This window comes from Dioscorea cayenensis, chromosome 2 (assembly GCF_009730915.1).
Source record: "Dioscorea cayenensis subsp. rotundata cultivar TDr96_F1 chromosome 2, TDr96_F1_v2_PseudoChromosome.rev07_lg8_w22 25.fasta, whole genome shotgun sequence".
NCBI classification, from domain to species: Eukaryota; Viridiplantae; Streptophyta; class Magnoliopsida; order Dioscoreales; family Dioscoreaceae; genus Dioscorea; species Dioscorea cayenensis.
Window position 1 is genome coordinate 19,430,135 of NC_052472.1, and position 10,973 is coordinate 19,441,107.

The window sequence follows — 10,973 nt, forward strand, 5'->3', positions numbered from 1 at the left end:
ATGCAAATAAAACACATATTACCTGAATCCAAGTTAACCCAAAAGGTTAAAAGCTGGCATAGTCCAATATGGAAATAATAATACTCTAATTGTGACAATGGATACAAAGATGTAAGATTGAATCATCCACTAGCTCCATAGCGTGAAAGCGCCCAGTATGCACGTTTCGTTTTGTGGAACAAACTCACATATATATGCAACATAAAAATTAAATTCGATTTCATGCATAATCAACTTTGTTATTCAGTTTTGATTATATATATTCAGTACTTAACAAAGAAAGAAGAAAACTTAGTGGAGAACAGTTACCGGTTGGTGCATGAGGCTATGTTTGAGAGGAACAATGAGTCCACAGGGAAAGTACATGCCGTGCTGGGTAACGCCATTGATCTGTGCCATGTGGTTCCCATAAAATCCCAGAGAGCGCGCTATGGTATGCCTGTTCTGTTGAAGCCATCAACAGTGATGAGACATCCCACGAGAAAAATATCAACAAGGAAATACTGTAAAACCTGTTTTCCAATGCTAGAGTTTTCACTTGTGTTAGCAGATAATAGAAAATTAAAGATATCTATCTATTTGCATGTCAGGAAATAGCTTCATGCTCAGTATACACGCATAAAATAACTCAAAGTTTCTACACTTCACATGCAACCAAAGAAGGATAAACTTCTGTGTCTTTGTACTATTATTACCTTCTCTAAGGAAGGGCCAGCATCCTTGAAATCGCGAGGCACAATAAGAGCAGCAGAGCAGCAGTAACAGCAGTCACGAAGCATACGTCTAAACCCTTAAGAAGAAATAAGCATACCAAAGAGTAACAAGATATGCGGATGTTTTCCACAACAATATTTCTTCCATCTTCTCACTCAATCCTTTACTTTCCCGTCCTCAGATTGCAGAAGTTAATTCTCCTTTCTGAGCCATTTGTGTGCGCTGCTAGAGTCCTCATCAATGCCCTGTGGATGCTGGTTTCATCCTCCTTTGAGTGTCCCAGCACTCCCTGCAGCTTCCCTTGATGATGTACTCGACCCTTGCTGAATCAACTGCACTCATTTTAGCACTGCACTGGATATGTTGTTCTCATTGTCAAAATGTCCTGTTCCCTCAAAGATTCATTTTGTCCGGCGTCTCTGCCCTGATTGAAATTGCTAGGCGTGAGCTCACATCAATTTCGTACAGATGTCCATTGCTGAGAGTTACAGGAGGAACCTACATAGAGCATTGCTCGTGAGCCGTGCGCCGGTGAGAAATTACATCATCTTCGACAACCACGCTTCTGATGCTGGTACCACCACTTCACATCCTTTTGCCACGTGACAACAACTTCCTTAGAAGTAACATAATAGGATTATGCAGCTGACAACTTCTCCCTGTCACCGAGCATGGCAGGCAATGCGAACAAAGAATTTTCCGAAACTGATTTTTACTTTGCAGACCCGCAATAACAAAAGGGTTTTGTGGGTTACCAGTGGAGTAACCAGAAGATCCGATGTGGCGCTTAGAAGCAAGAGCTCAGAGGAAAGGTTGAGGTGGTAGATTGTTTTGGTCTAGCGACTTTTAAAGATGAACTCGGTGAGGACAACACAACTTAGTGCATGGCCAGGAAAGCGCTAGAGACCGCAGAAACTATAACAATTCGGCCAAGAGCAAAAGTCCCGCTAATTCCTTGGCTTTTCCAACATAAGAGTTTACCTAAACTATTTGAACATATCAGCTCTTTCCAAGGTAGATACTAACAACCATGGTCCAAAAGGAGGCCAAGAATAGAGGAGGTCGATTGCGGCATAAGCTCACGTCGGGTGAAATGACACTGCGAGAGATGACCATGAGCATGGCAGCGCAGGAGAGAACGGCAGTCCTTCCAATTGGAAGAGAGGGAACTGCAGGGAAGACAGCCACACACCCAGGAAAAATCCCAAAAAGCTTAATAGAGCCTAGGACTACTTTCACAATTGGTGGCAATGCCATTGTTCTTACTTAGGGATTACCTAGTTAATTCAAGCCCAACAATCCTAATCGGCACAAACAATGAAAACGTCAACACATTGAAGGGGAGAGAGAAAAGAACAAGACCTTAAGAAAACAAATGTAACAAGATGAGCTACTGAAAAGGATCTGAAGGGACATTAAAATTGGTACTCAACTAAGGAAAGGTTGTGGAAAGTCCACCCATTTTCCAGCCCCATTTCAAAAATCCTCTTTAGTATCAAAGGACAGTTTCTGGAAACAAAGTTCAGCAATAGTTCCCTCCAATTTTGTCTTTCCTGCATGACGAAGAACATCAATAGACCCAGAGTTCCCTTAAAACAATCAAACACATATAAATAAACTGCTTAGCAATTGTCTCAACTTCTAGTACCAACACTTAAAACTATCTTTCTAAGGACAAAAGAACCAACCTGAGATTTGCCCAGGAATGTGAATTGTACCATTGTTTCTGAATCAAACGGTTCCTATTGGCCCTCAAATTAGGTGATGAAACTAGGATTTAAAACTTGGTATTTAAGAATGATATTGGCTTTTTCATAAAATTAATCAAACATATATAAATAAACAATACCATTGGTTTCAAATTCTGAAACCATAAAGCAATCCTGGCCATTACCCAAAATGTGAAATTTATCATTTGTTTTCCCAGCAGTCAAAAACAAATATAAGAGTCTCTTTAGCAATAATTCTGCTTTTACTATCAAACATATAAAGAATCGTGCAAAAGGTCTCAAATTCTGAGAAAGTCAGCACTTGAACGCTTTTCAAATGAAGAAACAAACAACCCTTTCATCACTCAGTATGCAAAAGCTTTAGCATTGTATCTATTCAAATCTGAGAGCTCTCTAAATGAAGCAATGAAACAAAAACCCAAGATCAAAACTCTGATATTTAGCGAAATAACATTTGGGCCATCTCAAAAAGCAATTAACTACATATAAAGAAACATTATCAATGGTCTTCAAATTCTGAACTGCAACATTATTTCTTCAAAAAGAAGAAACCAGCAAATCCCCATTTAGCAAAATTAGTACTTCTCATCAACCAAACAAAAACAACGAAACAAGCTCCATTTATCACTAATATTCAATAAAAAGAGATGCCAAATACCTTCAAATATAGAAAATTACAACATCCAAACATCGTACACAAAGGACACCAACCAAAACACGAAACACAGCACAAAAAGCACAAAAAGAGACATCAAACACATGAAATTTAGCACCGCATGGAAAGAAAGAGGACAAAGATGAGGCAATGAAACTATGCGCTAAAGTCCCCAAAATCCAAAATTCAGCACAAGCTCAGACTTGAAAGGCGCTTTGGATCGGATTGGAGACAAGAAAGGAACAGTGTGAGTATTGCATTTCTGACTGTAAACAAAGAAAGTCCAAATCTTTTTCAGTTTCTATCTATTTAGTTATTATATAAAACCAAAGAAGCAAGAGAAACCAAGACTTCGCCATCTCTTCTTCAGTTGAGGTTGTCAAGCTTTGAGTATCTGCTCACTCGCGGTGAGCTTAACTCTCTTATCTTAGGCTAAAGTAAATTAATATAGGTGAACCTAATGGGAAGATGGTAGGGGCAAGACCCACTGTAGAGCACGCGGTGACGTGCACGGCGCTCGGTGTGAGCAATGCAGAGACAGGGCACGCTTTACTCCTGGACGCAGACTGAATACGACCGTCACGTCACATGTCACTATATGCCTGCATACGAAATATGACGCACTGTGTATTTGAATAGCAAGTGTTATAATCTCTCTTTATTTAGAAAAACTGTCTTGATCAATTGTGGTTATGATGTTCTCATCTTGTATACATGATAGTCAGTATGCTGAATTGAAATATGATGGTGATATACTAATATGTCAAATTGATTCACCGCATCATGGGATAAAAATTACTAGTCGATTCAGTGCAAGTAGTTGGTTTAGACTCTGTGAGACCTTACTACTGCAGTTTATTAAAGTATTTGATTATGAGTCATTCGCTCCTCTCGACGTATTTGATCGAGATATAATATTATATATATCAAAGTGGTTTTATCTATATTACAAAAATTATTAATAAATAAATTAAAATGAATCAGTCATTAAATCCAGCTTTATTATAAGTGTGGTCGATTTTCATTTATTTTTATTATATAAACTTTCAAACTCTGCTTTAGGGATAAAACACAGTATGTTTCTTTTATATCATTATTCTACCCGAGTGAGACTTTCAGTGAAAATATTAGTAATTAACATTGTCTATTTCTAAATTCAGGATAAAATCCATGAAATGTAAATGTATCAACTATTGATGCGCTTATGTTTAATTAGTTTGATTATTAAATTTATGTTTGATTCTTTTTATTCAATGATAAAAACCAGTTATTGGTCTGGTCACGTTTTACATAAACAGAACCACCAAATTAACTAATACTATGAGAATGGATAAAATGTTTTATAAAGTTAATTGCTTTGTCAAACTAAAAATATTGCACTTATCATATATATTTATATTTTTTATATTTGTATATGGTTAGTGGTGCTTATTGAGGCCACTAAGAGTGGGTAAAATATTATTTTAAAAATTATGAAAATGAGAAATTTAGTTGTTATTTACATTTGAGCGATGCTATTTTTACGAATAGGTTTTTCCCTCAAAATGAGCGTGGATGCCTACACTTGTAGTTCACATCCTCATCCACGCTATTATATATATAAACTCAAATTTGAACTTTAAAAATTATTAAATACTTGAAAAATATTATAAAAACTATATCTAAAATCATAAACTCAAATACTACAAAAATCTATAAACTAAAAATCCAAAATTTTAAACCCTAAACCCCTAAACCCTAAATCCTAGTTTTCCTAAACCCTAGACCCTAGATCCCTATGCTCTAAACTCCTCAAACAAGAATCACATCTCTGAGTTTGTGGATTTCTACATTATAGTTTAGGGAGCGGGTCTCAGTTTATCATTTACATGTTTATCTTTTACGATTAAATGTTTAAATTTAGGATTTAGATCATAAAGAGAAATTAAATTTTTCTTTTTTAAAAAAAAAAAAGAAAGAATGACATGGATGCTGACATGGATACCAACTTAACATCGAAGTCATTCGGGAAATCTATTTGGTAAAATATCATTACTCTTTACATTTACTTTTATAAAGGATAACAAATGTAATTTTTTCATCATCTTAAAAAAAATATATAAATGCTTTATTGTTTTTTTGGTGCAACAAAAAACAAAGTTAAACTTTTACCTTTTTTTTATTTTTTGCTTAAATTTTATAACCACAGGTTTTTTTTTATTTTTTATACTAAATATATTTATTTTTTATATGAGATATTTACATTTTAGTCCTTACAAATTTTTCCAATTCAAACTTTTTCTTTATCACCACTTATTATACCTCCAACAGTTAACTCCTAAAATTTTAATGGAAACTAATTATAATGGTTAAATTTATAATGGATAAAAATTACGATGTCAAATCTACAATTATCAGAAAGTACGTTAATGAAATCTGCAATTGTCAGATATTATGAAAGTCAAATCTGAACTGTTAAAATTTTGACTGTCAAACCTACAACCATCAGAAAAATTGAGGGTCAAATCTGCAATTGTAAAAAATCACAACGGTCAAATATACAACTTTCAGTGATTATGACAGTCAAATATGCAAGTATCAGATTTATGAAGATCAAACCTACAATCGTCAGAATTTTAACAATCAAAACCTGCAACCATCAGATATTGTGACAGTCAAATTTGCAATGGTAAAACATCATGAGAGTCAAATCTGCAACTGTCAGTAATTATGACAATCAAATATGCAATTATCAAAATTATGGCGGTCAAACCTATAATAGTCATAAATTATGATGATCAAATCTACAAAGGTAAAAAATCACAACTATCTAACTGCAGAATCGCCGCTTATTATGATAATCAAATCTATAATTGTCAGATTTGTGATGGTCAAATCTACAACCGCTGTGAATTATGACAGTCAAACTCGTAAAAATCACAAACTCAAATATTATCAAGAATTATAATCGATCAAATCTACAATTGACAAAATTATGCCCTTCAAACCTATAACCATTTGAAACTATGACGGTCAAAAGTTTAATAAACCAAAAATGATAAGGGTCAAAATTGATTTTCCATTAATGCCTTATACTCTCTAAACATGTCAAAAGCTCCTAACTTGTTGTTCATTAAGTACACATAACTATATCTATAATGATTATCGGTAAAAGTTATGAAATAGTGTAAACCTCCGCGAGCCATCTTGTTGATCGGTCCACAAACATCAATGTGCACTAAATCCAAAACTTGAGCAGCCCTCTCAAGATGTCTAATGAAAGGGGACTCAGTCATTTTGCCAAAGAGATAAGACTCACATGTATGATAGGGATCTAATCCCAATGAACCTATGAGGTCATCTTTCTCTAACTCGTGAATCCTTTGTTTTTCAACATGATCTAGTCTTAAATGGCATACAAGTTTTTGATTTATCTCATGCCTACCATGTCTTTTAGTTATAGCATTCACAATACATTCTAGATATTCAGATCACATAATCCATGTAGCAAAGAGACATTGCCGATTAATTTATATCCAGAATAAATATAACAACTAGTTTCACCAAATTTAAAAGCGTATTTCTTTCTGACTTAAATCGATAAAGAAATAATGTTCTTTGACCTATTTGGTGATACTAAATAATCCTTTGAAATGAAAAATATGTCCTGAATGTAAGTGAATAGAAGTAGATCTTATGTGGGTTGCCATACACAATTTCCGGTTCCCATGTTGATCATCACCTCTCGTTCACCCAACTTTATTCTTCTTTCTAGATTCCGAAACATAAGCACTAGCTCAAGAATAAAAAAATCCAAGAAGTACAAAATACATATATTGAACAATTAGTTTCCAAAACAAATCGTTCTGCACCTATAAGGTTGTTTGCTCTTAGCTATGGGCATTCCAACTTCCACTGACTAGCATCGCCACAGTGAAAACACTTGTCACTTGCTTGGAGCTCTCACCCATACGAACCATGGGAGCCTTGCCTTTCTTCTTACTCACTCCTACCATAACCTTGAGTGGAGATGCAATAAGAATATTAGCCTTAAGAATGTGCTCAATTAGCTCTACATTAAGGACTACTCTTAAATTCCTGAACTAATCTACAAAATTAGGCCCAATAAGGACATTATCTCAAGCAAATATTAAATGGGCTATTTGTCACGTCGAGAAATAAATATACGAAAATAAAAAATCAGATTATTAGTTCATTTATATTATACCCTAGTTATATTAAGGTCTTTAAATAAAACTTAGCTCACACTACATTTTTCCAAAATCTACACTCCCATTGTAGAATCGAAAATCCTCATTGGTAGGATTTCATAGTGAGTGATTGTGTTCTTTATTAAATCCAGTGGAGCTCAACCAATATAATATAATCACTCCACTAGAGTCAACAAAATGGCTTCTCATGCCAACCTATTCCATAGGTACTCCAATTAATCTTGGGTCATAGTTCACCAAGCCTCAACCCATACAATTTAATCAGCCTGTGAACTATCTAAGTCAAGTCCACCAACTTTTGTCAACCTAACAATTGAATCCAACCCCACAACTCATATAGTATAATTGGGGAAGAATTTCTTTCAACTGACAGCATCCAATGCACTAAAAGTTCTTAAAGTTATAAGCAAACCTCCTCATACAAGGACTTTTGTGTCGTTTGATTATATTTTTCTCTAAAATTTACAAATAATATATCCTAGATACAATTGATTTTTTGTAAAATTAAAGAAAAATTATATTGGATACAATAAAACCCAAATGCATAAACGCAAAATAAAATTTAAAAAAAAAACTCTAAGATTCATGATCTATCCATCTATTCAACACATTATATAAAAATAAAACAATCATAAATTACATGGGTGGGATCCAATTTTATTAAAATAATAATAATAATAAAAATAATAAAAATAATAAATTAAAATTATATATACACACGCGTGGGCTGCCCAATTTTATTTAAAATAACAATAATAATAAATAATTAAAATAATTAAAATATATATATACATGCGTGGCCGCCCGCGCACTGTGCAGTACTCGGGCCACGCAGCACTGCGCAGCATTGTGTTCAATTTATTTATATATTATTTTTTATATATATAAATTTTAAATAAATCAATTGTGCATACTGCTTGCCCATGCAGCACTGTACAGTGCGCACCGTAAATTTTTAGGTGGGAGCCGAGTAAATTTTTTTTTTTATTTTTTGAGAAAAACGACAAGCACTAGAACTCAGGGACGTGCATGTGTGGGGAGCAAAGCTCAATGCCGACCCACATGCCCTCATTTTGAGTAGGCTATGAGGTTCGATCCCGGGTCTTCCCTGAAATGAACACCTTACGCAAGAGACCCGATGCCAATTGACCCAAAGGCCGTTGGCGAACCAAGTAAATTTATATAAAAGTTTTAAATAAATCAATGGATCCTAATTAATAAAATAAGAAAAATTATCCATAAAATCTAATTTTATCAATATATTTTGATTTTACATAATTATCAAATTATAACCACCAATATTTAACCCTACTGTTCATTAAATAAATTAGCCTGACTCTGATATGATTGTTAAGAAATAAGCAAAATTATATAACACCAGATATCATCTAATTGTTTTTATAAACACCTTAATTTAATTAAAAAATCTACAAAATTATCTCTAGATGTTACAAACTGTTCCTTTTTTTGTCAAATTTGTCCATCGGATTGCCGTAGACCAGAATTTAAAAATAGTCTCCTCTTCTTCTTCTCAAGTAGCAACTACAGTTATATTGACAAGTTTATCTCTACACTCAAAGCAAGACTAATTTTTAATTTTTTTAAGCGTGACTACCTAGATTCGTTTCAATTGATAATGAGAAAATACTAAAGGACATGGGGTAACACCTAGTCAGCCGCGTGGCCCAACATCGTAACCCAATTGAACATGAATCAGTAGATGATTACGAACCTTTCTGATTATGATTACCATATATGTATAAGTCCTTTATTCTTGTATCTCAACCGAGTGAGAGCCATGGTAATTGTCAAACTCACTAAACTTGATCATATACAAATAATCATAGTAGAGTAAGATTACCAAATTACCTTTTGTGTTCCACATGATTAGTTTTACTACCTTGGCCAAGGTCTTATAATCTCATATGCTTATAATCACATAGGATACTAACTCATTTACTTCCAAGATTATGAGTTTCTTCTTGGTGATCACTCACAACTACTACTTGCCTGATATAGCCGCACTTCGAGATCAAGCCCTCCAAAAGGTAAACTGAGTCTAATGACTCTAGTAACAGACTAAACGTCATAAGCACATTGTGATTATCATATCTCAGGTTTAAAATCCACTTATATGATCATAACCAACAATCCCAATCATTGACTATCAAAGAGTAAAATCCGTGTGATTGGATTGTTGTGAGTTATGTTCAAATACACCCAAGTGATGTACTGTCACGCCTGAACCCCAGACTCGCCATGCCGAGTCTAACGACAAACGGCCGCACACCCTACAAGGCCGAAAACTAAGTAGGCATACAAGGCCTCAAAACCCCGATTAACAACAGGATTATGAGCTTGGGAGCCCAAGAGTAACCACTAAAAAAATATCGGGATCACAAAATGTTCAATAATCTTTAAAACATACAAAATGTAATATAATGAAATAAATATCAAAATGAACCCATGAATCAGAAATGGTTCAAAACAGATTTAATTTACCAAAATAACGAGCATATAAGTCCCCCAAACAACTAATGCCAAAACAAAATATCATAACTCATTTATTTAAACTCGGTGACCCGAGTCGGATTTCAGAACTCATAGGTTTACCCCTTGGTGACCGAGCCGTAATATCGTGGCCGCTATTCTTCACCGACTGAACGTGCGAAACTATAATTTCTATGTCGAAGATGCGTGTCGACACGGTCAATGTTTAACCCCAGATGATGGGTTATTGCATTGTTAATCGGGGACTACGAATTTCTATACAAAAATATATATATGTACATAAAAAATTATTGTCAACGCAGAAACAGTAAAATTCTGTGATCCCATTTTCTATCAAAAAGTATTCCAATTATATCAAATAATCTATTATTAACTAACATAATAATCCACACAAATAAAAAAAAATTAATTAAATATGGAAATAACACACTAAAACAAAAATATCATTTCCTAGTAATTCAAATAAATTCAATTAATCATGAATTAAACAAATAAACTAATTAAACAAATATACTAATTCAAAATATATATATATATATATACACACCATGAATCCGTATTTTCCTAAAGTAAAAAATAATAATAAAAAATAACTAAAATAATATAGAAATGTTTATTTTCTAAACAATAAAATCCAAACTAACAAAATGATTATATAAACCATTATCGAAAATCAGAATTTGCATTGATTATATTAACCATTATCAAAAATTAGAATTTGCATATACATATATTTATAGATTTATATGTGGTTTACTTACCTGTCGATCGCTCAAAAACCCCCAAAATCCTACGATATTTCTTCGAGACAAAACCCTTGACGGAGAGACCTATCCCCGTCCTCGCTGCCGGCAGCACACACCAAATCAAAAGAAAAAAAATAGGAGAAGAGGGAAAAAAAAACTAATCTCTCCCTCTTCTTAATCCAAACAAAGATCTATAACGAGAAAAACAAATAGACGACAACTAGGGTTTTGAAACCTAATTAAAAGATAAGTAAATAAAATTCTGTAACTGCCATCCATGCACAATAAATAAAATAATTAAAAAAACTATGGGGCCCACATGTACTTACTGTGAGAGGATTTTAAGAATGAAAAGACACTAATGTAATAAACATCACTTGTAATACAACTAATGAGAGCTTGTCAT